The sequence below is a fragment of the Acromyrmex echinatior genome, chromosome 4 (genome assembly GCF_024713525.1).
Source record: "Acromyrmex echinatior isolate Ae372 chromosome 4, ASM2471352v2, whole genome shotgun sequence".
Lineage (NCBI taxonomy): Eukaryota > Metazoa > Arthropoda > Insecta > Hymenoptera > Formicidae > Acromyrmex > Acromyrmex echinatior.
The window spans coordinates 8,211,269-8,228,727 of NC_141855.1; the positions used below are offsets into that span (position 1 = coordinate 8,211,269).

General features: G+C 32.0%; 1 protein-coding gene and 1 long non-coding RNA gene across 4 annotated transcripts in view; both read right to left on the reverse strand.

Annotated features, from left to right (window-relative positions):
* The window catches only part of brat (tripartite motif-containing protein brain tumor), a 132,628-nt gene that overhangs the window by 52,168 nt on the left and 63,001 nt on the right, over positions 1 to 17,459 (reverse strand). The window lies entirely within an intron of this gene.
* LOC147909908 (uncharacterized) overlaps positions 1 to 17,459 on the reverse strand; it is a 48,347-nt gene that overhangs the window by 9,593 nt on the left and 21,295 nt on the right. The gene's annotated exons all lie outside the window — the stretch shown is intronic.

Here is a 17,459-nt window from a genome sequence, read left to right on the forward strand (position 1 = left end):
ATTGCTTAAAATAACATTTATTACCCAAAATACTATTCATTAATGTCATCATCGTAAAAATATAGAAGTAAAATAAAATTATTAAAAAATTATATAATTTTTCTTTATTATGCCCTAATTTATGCGAAGGTTTTTTACTAGCAAATAATATGCTATAGTCTTCTAGCATATTAATTAGAAAATTAGCAGCTTAAAAGAAAATATAATTATACAAAAATTTTTCTTTAATTATTTGATTATTTTTATACGAAGCATTCTTAATAACAAAATATTTACCACCATTATTTATCGTGAAAAATATATTTGGTCTCAAAAACAATGTGTTATTTGTTATACGAGACCTGAAATTTCGTTTCAATTTTGACGTTTATAAAACAGTTTGTTAGAAGACTAGTTAGCTGTGAAAAAAAAATATCATGTAAACCAGACCTATTATTTTATATCATAAAACAATGCCCTATTCCATAAACTCATCAAACAAAATTTCAGATCTTAAGTAATAAATCACACATTATTTTTAGGATAACAGAAAAAATATATATTTCACAATAAACAGTAATAATTATAATTATAAAATATTTTGTCATTAAAAATGCTTCGTGTAAAAATAATCAAATTACTAAAGAATGATTGATGAAAGAGAAGTATTAACAAATCATCTACAACAAATTTCTATCACAAAAAAGAAGCTTGTTTTCGGCGAATAATATCATTTTTCCCGGCATAACAAAATACACGACATAATCAAAAATACACGATATTTATTTCAGAAGATATCTGCAAAAGACGGGGGTTGAATAATCGATGTCCGTGTGACACACGATCGACGTTACAATGACGACTAGATCGATTTGCGCCCGAAAGGATGTGCAAAATGAGCTTTCGCATCCGCCTTTAGAACTTTTCCATTTAATATGTTATCTCCTCTGACTTCCAAAATCACGAGAAGTTTGGATAGAAGGTTTTTCCTTGCCGTTGGAAAATCAGTTCTCGCGTTTGAGGAAAATGAAGTGACGAAAAACATGAACAGAATTGAAAATTTATGAACTAATGGAAGTTTTATTGAGATTATCGACATCCGAGAAAATCCATAACTTATATTCATAACCAGCAAAAAGAATTTTAAATTATGTCCAAAATAGGTTTAAAAGTTTTTTTTCTTTTGTAAAAGAAAAATATTCTTAATTGAATGTGTAATTGAATAATGACTAGAGTACAAAAATTTAACATAATTTAAGTCGTCATTGTTCAATATATGGTTATTTCATACTAAAACAATATATTTAGTGTCAAATTTAATCATTGTGTTAATATAACACAATGATATATTGAGTGGCAACTTAAATTAGGTTAAATTTGACACTGTAGATTTAATAGTGTATAAGCATTTTGTATGTATTTTGTTAAATGTTAAGAAACTGATTAGAAAAGAGAACACAATATAAATAATAATTGTAAAAAATAATTTTAAAATGTTAATCGAAATAAAGGAAAAAAACGGAACATATCAATTGTAATAACAAACATTGGTAATTAAAACGGAAATAATTTAATATAAACAATATATTGCATTCTACAAATAATATAAATATATTAGATAAACAATAAAATAAATATGTAACGAAGTTGAATACCATTTTGTGATAATTAGTAATATTTTATCTAAAAGATAGGTCCAACTAATTTCTTCATTGACTTTTCCCGCAGCATTAACTATTTCTGATCTAAATGTATACGCAAGAAATAAAAAAAATAAGGGGGAGGGATGAAATGTTTTGCACCGCGCAATACCATTGTCGGATCTCAACAGATAGCCGGAAACACGCAACGAAGCGAAACTTCCGGCGAAACCGACACCCATGTGGCATACGCGGTGTGCGCAACAAAACCGCACAAGAACTCATCGCGGTCGATACGCGTTTGCGACGAGGATACTATTAAGCGGTGAAGTAACACGCAGCAGAAATACGACGCAATCATGCAAAATTGCTTCGCGAGCCAATGTTAATACATTTATGCAAACTACTGGAGAGTATGAAACAATTTGTCGGTGCTTTAACGAGCGTCCCTTGTTATTTTTATTCTTGATAATTTTAGCAATGATTTAGTGGTTTTTCTACTGCGATATATTATTCGTCTCACGAAATACTAACATCAACAAAAAGGCATAAAAATGGTAGACCTTCCCTACGATCCCCATCGAAAAATACAATGCGCAACAGAATAAATTTTTCCTCGCTTTATTTTGTAATTTCTTCTATCATTCACTTATATAATACTTTCACGCAAGAAAAGCTTTTATAAGCAGACTGAGAAATACGTTCTTTCCCGGCCAAAATGGAAACGACCCTGTCAGTCGTAACGGTGGAATGTGTTAATAGCGGAGTCGAAACTTTGAAAGGGCGCGGAAATGGGGAAACGTTGCGTAAGTTAATCGCCGTCATTCCCATCAATTTACTTGACGCACCTGGTACAAGAGAGCAGGAGACAAAAGAAACGAGAGGAAGAGAGACTTATATCGCAGTCGTAAAACAACAATCGTGCATTACGATCATTTGAAATTCAGAAACGATGTGACACGGTCTGGCAGTAAGCCAAGGCCACATTGCCACTGTGACATCCGCAAGTGCGAGGACAGAAACAAAATTGTCGAAATTCCATTCGATTATATATATGTTAAATATATTAAAAAAAGAATCGCGATAAAGAGGATAAATAAATCGTAAAACAAATGATCGGAGTTAATTAATGCGGCAAAATTCTCTTTTCCAAGAAAACCTGATGTAATCATTTACATTTAATTTTTTAATCTTCATGCAAGAAATGGTTACGCTGCTTTACGTTGAGTTCTCTGTGATTAAAAATTTTGAAAACGTATATTGTAACACGGATACAGAGATGGCTCGCGAAATTATGAGAATAAGCAAGTTTCTGAGTCGCATTGTGATGATTCAGCGAGACCAATTGTTTCTTCTCGAGAAATATATGATCGTTTTAATTTGACCGTCTTGTAGTACCTACGAATATGAAAGTGTATTTATTCATTGAACTAACAGCTCGACAGCTCCAGGAACGTTGATTACACAAATTACGCAATTTCACTGTAAATTTGAGAATTTACATCACGCACGCAATTCTAAAAATTAATGTCTCTCTGCTTCAAGAGTTTATAATTAACACAACTATACTAAACACTCTCTCTCTTTCTCTCCTCCCTTTCTCAATTCAATTATTATGACATTAACATGTAATACAGATTGCACTTAAACGAAAAACAGATCGCCCAACATTCTCAATAGCATCAATGCATTAAGCATGCGATCGAACGATATTATGGATGATCAGTCATCGTTATTTTACAAACTAATGAAAAGTTACATTGATTGGCTAGAATTTGATTTTCGTTTCGATCCAATGCTATATGAATATTCCACAACCCATGTTACAAATTGTTTGACAAGTCCAACACGATGTGCTGTGTAGGCTTTATGCCACTCGAGAATCGAGTATCACAAAAAGCAACAACTCGAGTGATCGCGTTAGCGAGATACACGCAAGAGTTAATGCGTAAAATGTCCACTGAATAATTCACACGAGGGCGCGAATGGTATCTCTTTTTTGGGATTTTTTTATCATCTAAACGGCTATCGGTCTTCGCGTGTTCATTTTCACCAGTTCGTTAGAAATTAATATAGCAAATGTATCGTTCTATCTGGAATTGTCAGATCCATTGAGCTCTTTTTTCAACTTCATATTAACTGTATGTGCTAATGCTTTTTTCAATTCATCAAAATTGATGCTCGCTGAAACTCTGCCTGCGAATTACGTGCAAAATTGCGCTTGTATAAAATCCGATTTGTGTAAAATACGATTCTTGAACTATCGCAGAATTCTCCAGACAAACTAATAAATATAATAATATTAACGAATAAAGATGAGGAATTCCAAGTATGTTGTAGCAAATTCAGGTGAACGCACTGGTGTATATTAAAATCGTTGTACACGAATTTAATATGTATTAGAGTGAAATGCAAATATTTCGAATTATAAAATACATATTTTACTTAACAGTACAATAAAAAGATTAAAGTATTAAGAATTTCACGATTTATGTTCGTTTCTATCATTTTAGATTAATTTTAATCTACGATTTAACTTACTTTTCATCTTTTTATAGTTTTGAGAATTACAACAGGATAAAGAGTAAATTGAAATAAGTTAATCTACATTGGTAGAAATGGATATTAATCCGTTTTTATATTTATATTATATGCATATCTTTACGTAAATTTATGTACGGCTTTAACGTGCATCAGTGCGCACTGAGTATATCCAATGAAAATTGCCATTAGTTAATTTAATAGAAGTAACTTAGAAGTAAATGTAAAGATATTTAATTGTATAACTACAGATTGTTATCGCAATATTATATTCACGACTGAGTGTAAATTAAATAGACATGCTTAGAATTGTGTAAATTTCATCACGCCAGAGACTGGATAATATCTCAAACACGCTCGATTATGTTCTTCAAGATAACAATGCGATCTCAGCTCGCATCGCGCATCGGTCGCGCGAAAATTCTCACGAAGCCAGTGACCTCTCGACCTACCTCGATGACGACGTTGTGAACGCCCTTTCGCCCTTCCTCTCTCCGTCTTCCATTTATGCTACTGGTTTCGCTCTTATCACGCCGGTTACTTTCCTTCGCGGTTAAATAGAACGGCCCCTAAACGATAACCGGCGACATGAGAATCGTCCTTATTCACTAGCGAACGCGCGTCTCTTTACATTCTATAAATCGACGCTGCCTTCGATTTTCTGCACGATATTCAGAGATGACCCAGTATTCAAAATCAAACGATCATGAAAGATAAGAAAACATCGATTTGATCAAAATAACTTTCTAAGATTCCTAAGGCTTGATTTGTATGACACTTTTTTAGTAGCGACTAGAAAACTAGCACACAGTTAGAAAATATATAATTCTGTAAATTATTTTTAGCTATTAATTTTCTTAAACAAAATTTATAAAATATTTTTTTAGTTATTTTTATATTTTGTTAGTTTTTTAACTCGCTAAAAGACCAGCACAAAAAAATATAATTTTATGAATTATATTTTTTATGAATTATATTTTTCAACAGCTAATTTTTATTTTATAAAAAGACTTAGCACGCTAATTGCTAAGAAAAAAGCATCGTGTAAATCAGGCTTATGTTTGGAATAATATAGAAATACAGTGAAATAGAAACTTCTGTACAGGTCTGAGAAATAGTGTTCTCAATCGCAAGAAAGACATCTCGAAAAGGAGAGATATTTAATAGCAACGTCTGCTTGAAGACTGAAATTTATGATGTCATTAAATTTCAGTCCTTTTCGTTCTATACAGGGTGATACGAAATCGCTTGAACGCTACCGCTTTTGTTCACTGCCTCCTGGCGATGTTAACAGAGGCGCATGTCTGATATAGTATAGAGATATCGTTGCAATTTTCATTCACGCGAAGCTATTTATGGACTTTCCCTAAAAGCTCTCTAAAGTTTTAATCTCTGAGCGCGAAACATTTTTTTTTGACGGAATATCTCTCTTTTTTCATCTTTTTCGTATAATTATCATATCATTAAAAATATAATTTTTTTACAAAAATTGTATTTTATCATATTTTTATATCAATCTCGATATTTTTTGTGATATATTAATGTTGTAAAAATTCGCACTCTCTGATTTGATGTCGTAAAGCGGAAATGGCTTTAAGAGCACCGTTATTTCACTTCGTTCTTTCCCAGGTTTAAAAAAAAAAAAGGAATAAATGGAGGAAGAACGACGGACAGGTATTGCTGTCACTTCCGAGCAATGCAAGACTTTTTCCACGCGAGTATATATATATATGGCCACAAATTAGAAGTCATTGGAAAGGACCGCTCGACATGTGCCGCGAATGCCGGTCTCCGCCTTCCGTTCGGTTCTCACGATCGGCAATGGGTCGCATTCACCGATCAAACCCGTAATCTGTAGTTGAAATTGCCTCTTGGCGAGAAAAGTAAGAACGGTAAGAAGAATTTAGTAATATGTGCATTCAATGATTGCGGAATTTCAGCGGAAAAAGCAGCTTGCAACTGTTGTAAAATTCTTTAATACGATTGGTTTATACATTTAGATCCAGTAAAGCGTTAAGGCCAAGACCAATCATTTTAAAGAATTTTACAACAGTTGCAAAGCTGCTTTTTTCTGCTGAATGCAGCCAAAGACAATTTGGATCTCTGAATATATATAAAATTTCAAGCAAATAATGATTTTTCGATTGCAGCTGTATTTAAATAGGTAGATTTAATAATATTATATTTCAAATCTAATACTGACAAACAAAAGTCAAGTTACTACTGTAACTTCATTGTAAAAAAAACTTTTACAATTATTTTTATCTTTTCGATAACGTGCAAAATACCTATAAATATTAATGTCACTTACTCTGTGTTGGAAAAAAATATATACACAAAGTTACAAAATCAATTAATAAAATAAGAAATAATAAAATATATATGATACACAGTTATCTACAATAATTGTCATATATGTGCATATAAATAAATTATTATCATGAAAAGTTCAAATTGGAAAACTTGATCGCTATATCATGCGATGAAGGCCAATTGAATTCAAGTGCACAAACGGGAAATTTTCTCCCCTTTAAGCCGGACATTGAACTTCTTTTACAAATATTTTTGCTGAAAATCATTTCACGGGTCAGTGATCATACGGTAGTTTCTCCACGAACACGCGATAACGAGCGAAACTGGCGATTATGGAGTCAGGAGGAGTTAGGCATCTCAAGTAGGCGGGCAGCCGAATACAACACACGGGCGTACAACGATGTGGGGCTAACTATTGCATATTCGAGAGCGGGTATATTCGGTGTGTGCCGTTCAAGCGAGCGTTTATGCGTTGCCGCGCTAGTCCCATCGGAGAGATTACCGACTGTGAGAGCATCTCTCCGTCGAGATTCGATTAACCACGGCAGCTCAAGCCGCCGTGTGCCAAGAGTGACCTGTAGGGATTAGGACCGCGATTGGTTACTGGGAATCTGACCGACTGGTTCTTCGAAATCTGCTCCGCGAGCTGATTGCATTTCCATAAGATCTAAGAGTCTCCAAATCTTCCTTGTCACGCTTTACATCTTAATCCTATCATAACCATCACCGAATATGCTTCCGGTCATATTGTAGATTCTATAAATTGAGCCAGTTTCTCTCTTCTAACAATCGGAAAGAGAAATACATATTTTCCAAAAATTTTTAATCTTTAATTAAACTTCCTGACAATCGAGTTTCAAATTACATTTCTGTTCAGATCAAGTAATCAATTTTCAAGAATTATAAATCTTTAAACATATCGCATTCTCAAACGACAGTATAATTATACATATTTAAAAAAAATAAGAAGAAACAGGACAAGTTTTATTTTATAAAAATTAAAAAAATATGTTTATAAGAAATATGTTTATAAGAAATTAAAAAATTTGGTTTCATAATGCTGATTATTCAGGATATTCTTCATATTAATGTAAAATGTATTTAAAGGTTAAATGTTCGGAGCACGCATTGTTCGCGAGAACACAAATGTAAGACGCAACTCCGTACGTAATCGCGTTCAAGGAAGTTGAAATTGCAATTGTATAAACTTAAACAAGTCCTCGATGACGTTAGCGACTACGTGTGTCTTCGATCAATCGCCTGTAGGAAGAGCGAGAGAATAAAAGAGACAGAGAGACCGTTACCCGTTCAAGGAAACATTTGGTGATCGTCACTTTTGGTTAACCGGAAACGTGAGAACATCCTCCGAATGTTAAAATGAGATATCTACTCATCTACGACCTTCTGCATTAATGAGCCGCCACATTTTCGCGGCTCTAAGACATGAAATCTCTCGTCGAGGCGCTCGTGTGATGATTTAAATTCCAATCTCACGTCCGTGTCGTAAGGATATATATAAGGATATATTTCGATGAGAGAGACTTGTAAAAAATGTTCTACAGTCGATTTTTTATAATTACGGCTTCATCTCTATAAATATCAATTTTCTGTTAACGAATTATGTAAACCAGACAAATTTTCTGTAATCCCTTATCGTTGAAAATAACCGAACCATGATAATCATATTCTCTCTCCATATATTGCTACATTTTGTATATATTATTATATTATCACAATGTTGTTAAAAACCTTTTAGATACATAATTTCATCAACTTGAAATTTTCATAGCGTATTAAAACATATTAAAGCGTATTGTTAATATGCATCATAATGAAATTATATTTCGATATTCGTGAAATCACTGCCCGACTTCCTGACTTTTAAATTTAAATAATAAGTTTGCGTATATAATGACTCTCTGTTTTATAGTCATATTATGTGGCAAATGATAGGAATGTTCTTTCCTTTGCGTGCGTGGCCCAAATGATAAAGCCGACCAAGGACTCGGGAAACGTGGAGGCCATTTCCGGCGATAAATTTGCGTCTGACTGCGCGTAGAACCGATGTGTCGGTTTATTACTTTTAACGACCGTCGTTTGTTGCGACGAAAAAGAAGATCATGAAGGGTAAATCTCGGACGTATCGAGCACGCTTATCTACAGGAATGGTGCTAGATAAAGAATAACGATGAGAATTAAATCGACACTTCTGTCGATATATCGGCCATCTGGTGCGGCGCGTCGCATCGGATAAACGCGACACGCGTTTTCTATTTAGAATCGAGAGAGAGAGAGAGAGAGAGAGAGAGAGGGGGGGGAGGTGCTAGATTTCTACATTTCCATCCACATCGCTTTATTTAAATATGCAATATTTTAACCCCAAGTCGTCAATACCTCGTTGCCGGAATATTTTGCAAGCAAAAAGATAAAGTAACATTAATATAATAATATTTTATCTTTTTCTGTTTGGAATTGAGAGAGAGAGGGAGAGAGAGAGAGCGCTATGAATTAATGACGTCAGAACATTTTTTGAAACTTTGAAAAATAGTTCCTTGCTTAATACAATTGGTGAGTTTAATATTATACTTAACATTATCATCATAATAATTTTATTATGCGTAATTATTATTTCGAAAATTTATTAATTTGTATTGAGTAAAACAAAGTATAATAAATACTTGTATATATTGTTTAAAAAATAGAAATATAGAAATATAGAAACTCTTATAAAAAAAAATGTTCTAATTATACAGACAAGAGATACAAACAAAATGATCACATATTAATTAGAATTCTATTGTAATTGAATTTCTGATTATCTCAATTTGAATATTTGATAGATTTAATTAGAAGTGTCTGATTTGTATCTTCACGGTTGAATCTATTTATCTATGATTTTCGATTAATGCAACCAGACTTTTTCCAGTGAAAATTTCAGACGCCAACAGAATTATATAATTTCAAAAATCATTATCGAAGCGTTTAATGGAAGAAGTTAAAAGATTAGATTAAAAATTTATATAGTCATTTTGCGTGGGAAGAATCCGTACATCGTGTAATACAATGTAGAGAGTGAAAGGTACATGGAACACCCTGTATATATTATACGCTGTATAGTAAGAGGTTGACCCGTTCACTGTTAGTACGACGCGATGACGTGTTCGCAGATTTTCCGTGTGTGTTAGTGAAACGAGAATTCCACACGTAATTGTTCGTAACCTCGAGTTACAGCCGCAGGATAGTTTAAAATTTTCATCCGCGGCGATGCGAGTGTTTCTGACATTCGTGGACATTTTTCAAATCGCGTTTCCCTTCGCGTTTTGCCCTCAAATAACATTTACATAGAGATTGAGCTACTATCGATTCTCACTCTCACCAAAATCGCTCCCATGAATTGTTGAAACGAAAGGACGCGTTCTACTACGCAATAATACAGATAGGAAATAAGAATAATGAAATATGTACGTATTTGATAAATAAATATTCACAACGAATAATCGTTTACACGATAAACATCGGTATTTGCAACGATTTGGAAATTTTAAATTTCTATCATAAATTGATAATTTTAATTCTATAATAAACTCTGCTGATTACGAGACATTGTTTTATCTCAATGATGATATTAAAATAACCTACTCAAGAAAGAAAAATTATTTCACATGAAATTTCATTTCCTCTTAAATAATTGTTCTCGAAAAATATTTTATATACTTATAAATTTAACATTTTCTGTAATTATACAACAAATATATATAAAATTTTCAATAATGTCTAAGCGAACAAAAATATTATAAATATAATATGGATTAATTACGTCAAAACATTTACTTCGAAAAGTAGCTTTTTGCTTAATAATATGATTTTAATATTGTACTTAACATAATAATAATTTTATTATATGCAATTATTATGCAGATAACATAAAATAATCAAATTATATTATATGAACAAATGCAGATTATATAAAAATGTTAATGACTATGTAATATAACATAACTAAATAAATATATTAATATTACAATACATAATAAATTAAATTTCAGCAATCTTTGCCATAAAAATTAATAGTAGTTGCAATGTAAAAATGAAATTGCTTAAAATAAGTTAAACTAGAAATGAGAGCACAAAAATTAAACATAAATTATACATAATATACATAAGCTAGTAAATATTAATATCTATAAACCGCGAAAAATCATCTATAACGTGAAAATTGTATTGAGCAAAACAATACATAAAATCATGATCACTCGATAAATCTCAATAATACTTTTATATTTCATGTGGTATTTACGTAAAATAAATAAATACAAAACAGAAAAAAATACAGTGTTCAAATATTATGAGAGAGGATGCGCCGTAACAGCGTTGAAATTCTAAAACAATACATATCGCGAATTGCAATACCTCCAAATTGCTCGACGCAATTTTTCAACTGAAAGCCGTGTTATGTTTCACCCGATTTATTATCGACAACAACAGCAACAATGAAAAACATCAACAGCAAAATTCGACTTATTCTACAGCATAACTTAATATAGTATAACATTGGAAAAGAGAAAAATAAATCGGTGGCGGATGAGCATAGATTCGTGAAAGTAAAATAAAAAAAATGTTCGTTATGATTGGTTTTCCTTTTCCTTCATCACTGATTTTTCAGTTTTATGAAAATTATATCATTAGCTACGGAGCTTCTTTACATTTCATTTATCTCAATTAAAATACAACTCTCACATATTACAACAGCATAATATATCATAATATAGAATATACGATATCTCATTTAATATAAAAGAATTAAATAAATCGCAAATTCAGATTATCTACTTTAAAATTAAAATACCATTGTTTGATTTTAAATTTTCAATGAAACGCCGGAGTAGAAATTTCAGATCGAAAAGTGCGAAAGGGCAGATATTCTACAAGAGAAAGAGAAAGCGTGTCAAGGTCGCATATCGAAGCGTGAAGGTCTAGCAAGTATGGTGACGAATGATCTGTCGATTCGAGAAGTCACAAACGATTAGTTGCTATAAATCTCTCACCTATGAGATGAAAATATTTTTGTAAATTGCTGCAGGAAAAATATTTACAGTCTGCACACTTGATAAATAGAAAGAAAGATGCACCAAATGAAGTAAAAGAACAAAGTTTTAATATACAAAGCAAAATGGAGCAAGGATACAGCGCCGCAAGCGCTTTAATCTCCGTTTCCTTGGCACAAGTCCTTTCAGAAATGTTCTACATTAAGATTGTTAACACAAAGCGCGTTCCTTTCTTTCTCAACAAATCAAGAATTGGATATGCATTCTTCTAGCATATGTTTACCTGAACGAAGAAAAACGGCTGTGAAGACCAAGCATTTTATGCATTTAATAGTATTTGATGTTTTGAAAAGCTGCAATTGTTATAAAGAAAAAATATTTTTTTCTCCGATAATCTCAATGTGCAGCGAAACATTATTTGAAATGCTTGCAATTCTACAAATATTGAATAAAGATGACTCAATCTCTGTATAAAATATACTATCATTACGTCATTATTATGCTCAAATGAACTTTCTTCGGATATCTCTTGGAGTTCATTAATATTTTAAAATATGTTTGATTTGGTACTGTTAATTTAATACTTTCTCAATAAAAAAATGTATTCGATGAATGTAATGGATTTAGTATAAATCCATAAAAATTTGAAGTTTTAAACTCACCGCTATTTCTTTCTTTTGAAACTGATATGAATAATTATTTACGATAAATTTTTATACGGTAAAAATTTTATTAGGTTTTAAAATCCCTGGTATATTCGTTTATTATGATCGATCCAGTAAATATTTCAAAAAGCTATTTAACTGTCGATAGTATTATTGTTGCACATATTACAGGTATCATGCTTTTATTATTTAGGAGACTAACTAGTATTGATCGGAGCTTCTTATTTTAGAGGCCAAGGTGCCATTTTTCTTCCACACGCGTAAAACATTAGCCCGGCAACCGGCGGAGAATTTAAATTGCCCCAGACGTTAACTGTTAAAAATGACGGGCTGCGACGACTGATTCGATAGTCTTCGGGAACAGTCTGCTATTCTAGTTCTCGTAATACGTTCGTTCGTGGAGCGCGTAAATCCTACACGCGCGAGCACCTTTTATCTGCGGTGGCCTCGCCAACTGACTAAAAAGGACCGGTTCGCGATTAATCGGTTGACTTAATCAATAGATTCTCGATGCGATTGTTCTTAACCTAGTTTTCGCAACCGTAAAATTGCGATCTGTCGTCCCTCAAGACTCGTCGAGACTTCCAACAAAAGATCGTAGCGATCTATCAATATTATCTTAAAGCGTAATGTTGATAAATCGATGATAGTACACGGAAAAAAGAAATTTACTAAATCTTAATACATATTTCTTCAAATAGTACTCTAAATTTCTTGAATAGATTCACTCCAAAAAAGGGAGATTTCTTTCTTTTGGAATGAATTTTACTTCTAAAAAAAAAGAATGAAAATCTGTCACTCTTATTCAAGAGTGCAAATTTTTCACTCTTTTTCAATAGTAACAGTATTTTAACTCTTTTGGAATAAAATTTTACTCGAAAAAATTTGGTACTAAGTAAACATTTACTTATAGTAAATAAATATTTACTCAATAAAATATAATAATTATATCAAATGAACGGTTTCTATATCAAATAAATATGTTTATATTCGATAAATATTTACTTAGAACTATTCAAAGAAATATTTATTAAAATTTAGTAGATATTTTTTTCAATGTAACTATGTGCTCTTTATAATTAGATGTGATGAATATACAAATTTTGTCAGCTGTTAAGAATTATAAAATCTGAGAATAGACAATTTTGAATATCGATTACAGAAATATGACGTGTAAAATAATATTTTAATAAATTGAAAATTAAAGAGAATCGTATTTAAAATTAAATATAGAGTGACTATTATAATTCCGTGCAAACCGAGACAGGATCTTACGAAAGCGAATTCGGTCACGAATTAAAAAAAGGAAAGACACAGAAGGTTGAAATGCTTACATAAATTCTTAACATTTGTTGTTGCTTTAGAGAATGTTCATTTAATCTCGAAATTTCTACACGAAAGGAAAATGAGAACCAACCTGGGCGTCACGTAATTATATATGTCAAACATAAAAAGTTTTTTAAAAAGTTTGCTTTAATAACGCAGATATGTTTACAGAAAAAGGTAAATCTTATATTATAAAATATATTTAAAGAGAAGATTGTTTCCAGAAAATAAACTTTTAAATAGATGTTTATTGAAAGGTATGGTTAAGATTTTTTCTTATTATAACAAAAGAAAGAAAGAATTAAAAAGTTATTCTCGTAGCAAATAAAATTTTCAAAGATATAATAGAAGTAAAACTAGATATTTCCTTTGAGATCACCACTGTGTATTAACTGCCATTCTCAACAATTTTAAAGCATAACTATTGAAGACTGTTCTTCGTGTTCACTCGAGGATTTCACTGTTAAGAATCATACCTACGACGAAATCCTCAGCGTATACTCATTAAGTGAGTCGTTCTTATTTCTATAGACTTCCAACTTTTTTATCCTCTCGTTGAGAGTCATTCTCAACTCTATTCATTGAAGAGTGTTCTCAGTCATCGAGAGTTGCTCTTGAGAGCGCGGAGAAATGTATTCAAACACAACGTAAAAAATTTACATATTGCACAATATTGATGCATCTAGGGTAACTCGATTACAATCTACCTTTTTACAAAAACCAACTCCGTATATTCGTGCGAAGAGGAAAAGGTTACGTCCACTTGTGCGGCAAGTTAAATTACCACGTAAAAAGCTTGAGAAAATGGTTGATGAATATATACATAAAAAGGACGATGAATATAATAAGGCAACGTATTTTTGATTCTTCCATCGTTCTTGTTTGCACGAATCCCATCATAAATTCACCTATCGTTACCATCCTAGGTATCTAGCAGACAGACGTTGCACCATAATCTCCATCACGCTATTAGTAAAGTCCCTTCCGGTCTTATCGCATGTCTGATAAATTACTCTTTTATGACACTACACATAGCCATGGTAAAGTCCACAGAATGGTAAATGTGTCATATCGAATATATTGAATACTTCAGAGATAGTTTATTTAAAATAAAAATGTAATATAATTTATGAAACAAAAAAAAAATATATATATATTTATATATTTTTCTCAGTTTTAAAAGTAAATGTACTTTCCTCTCTCTAAAATTTCTCTAACATTTTCCTATAAATTCTACTACGTTATATTGCTTATTATTAAAAATATGAAATTCAAATTAAAAATATGAAACTGAAGATATTCGTTATTAATACGGAGAATATATAAAGTTTGAGAAGAAAAAGCGTTATTCGCAAGTTCCACTCGTCTCTATACGTCGCGCCGGAAGTTGCGGTTTTATTAACCTTTTAGTTGAAGCGATTCGTGTCGCAGAGGGTTAAAGACCGCCATGCAAACGCGAGTCGTGCGTGTGATATCGATCTCGCGTCGAGCGAATCGGCTCCGCACACGTCACGTGGCCGATGTGGAACACGCGTGGAGCAGCGTGCTCTCGACGAGCGACTAAACGCAAGACCCCTTTTCACGCCAACGCGCACGCGATATTACGAACGCTCTCAGACGAGAGCCAGCGAGGGCCGATCAACGAACTATGTAACTCTCGACATTTTACATTTATGCGCAACTACATTGTATGATTCACATCATTTATGTGTGACATTAGCTCCGCGATTCCAAATCCCTCAAGTCATCAATAGGCTCGTTACGTTCCATCCATGGCTCGAAGAAACGAAATTATTTTTAGAATTTCAAGAAACTTTATAAAATTTCGCGAGTCTGTCTCTTTAAACTATTTTGTCTGTCTCTTTAAACTGTCTAATAAACTATTTTGCTATTAACTTGAAGTTGCGTTCGATGTCATTTATCTTCTTGTTGGATAATACCGTGCGCGAGAGAAAGCGAGAGAAAGGAGTGTGATTTTTGAATTTTGCATTTCCTCAGCGAGCTGATCTTAAATCTCGTTATTAACATATTAAATATTATTAAATATTTTTAAAAATATGTTAATAAAAATTATTAAATCGGATTTATTGAAGCTTCAAGTTCTTTAACGTTTGAGTGTAATAAGTATAACGTATTGAGTATAACGTTTGAGTCTTTAATATTTGAGTTACATGACATTTGTATTAGATTATTCTTTTATAGAGCTTCAATTCTCAAACGTTTAAATAAAACGATGAGTGATAAACCACAAAGAGATCGAGAAGGATACTGGCATTTCGATAAAAAGGATACGCAATGTGTATGCAGCTTAACGACTTCCTCTCGAATCACAGTTACAGCCGGCGCGACGAGTTGTGAGGTAACAGCACGCACGGGAAGACATACCCTTTCACTTTGGCATTTCACTCTCGCGAGATCGAGAGGCTGTCGAGATGGCACGAGTCAACGACAGTGAGCGAAAGTACAAAAAGCGATAGTGGAAAAATCGCATACGATTACGTCAAAATGGAGCAAATAAAGCTGCTGTTGTTGTACCTATACATACGACATTCTTGTTCCGTCAATTTTTTCGTTGCATTTTTAACACGCTATGTGCAACCGCATAACATTTATCATAATCCCATATAAATATTATTTCATTAAAATGCGGAAATTAATTCTTATGTAAGCCTGTTTTGCTTGAAATAGGTAATTACTCTTCCTTAGAAACGAAATAATTTCAAAATAAATAAATGGATAAAATTATAATTTATAATTATAATTTGTAATTAATTCAACTTATAATGGTGTACAATTTATTCGTATTTTAAAAGGCAAAACGTAATAATATACAGTTTATTCTTGTCGTTTTTGCGCGCATTTTGGTTCATTTCTAAAATATTGATTCGTGCCAACGTGCAATCTAATATCTATCTTGAATTGCTATCGTATGTCGCGACGTGACGAAAAGCAAGGCTGCCTTACGAAAGATCGACTATTAGAAAGGCTAAAGTATCGAAATACACGGAATAGGAGACTTCGGATAAGCTTCGCGATTTTCGTGACATCCATTAAATTGACGTTCTCATTCTCACGTAAATAAATATGTAACAAGTATTACCAAAAATTTCCCGTTCTTATAAAACTTGCAATATTTTTCTAATTGATAAAAGCTGTAATTATAAATAATTTTTATATATCTTTCTATAGCTTTTCGTACATGATATGTATAAGCTAAATGTAATTTTCAGATTAACTTTCTAATGTACGGATTGAGATAGATGATTCGAGATAGATTGATGACAGCAACGTTAAAGGAAAGTGTTATTTATAGAATGGGAAAGATTTATCATCATTAGATGTAATGATAGTTATATCGACAAACTTGTAGAAGCAAACATAGTCATTGTGCGAACCTCTATCCATTTGTAGATCATATCCTTTATAATAATATACATAAAGAAAAGTGATTTAATTAAGGACCAACAGTATCCTCTATTCTAAATTATTAATAAAATTAATCATCTAACATGAACGTGTTGATAATGATACTTGATAAATGCATGTCCAGAAGGTTATACTTTACACACACACATATATATATATATATATATATATATATATATATGCAACGTAATAGCAAAAAATGTAATAGCAAAAAAGCTTAGAGTTAACGGTAATCACAAGTTATTCATATGCTATTTACCAGATAGCTATTCATCATGTGTACTCTCTCGAGTCACGATAATTATGTGATTAGTATAATGGAATCTTTTAATTAATATATGTTCTACACAGATAAAACTAAATCAATACTATGATAACGACATATTTTTTTCAATTTTCTCATATTAATCTCGTAAACGAAATCTCATATTGCGTTGAAATTTCAATCGACAAAAATAACAAATATGATTTTGGACATAATCTTGCTTAATTGAATAAACGCGATTATAAATCAATAAATAAAT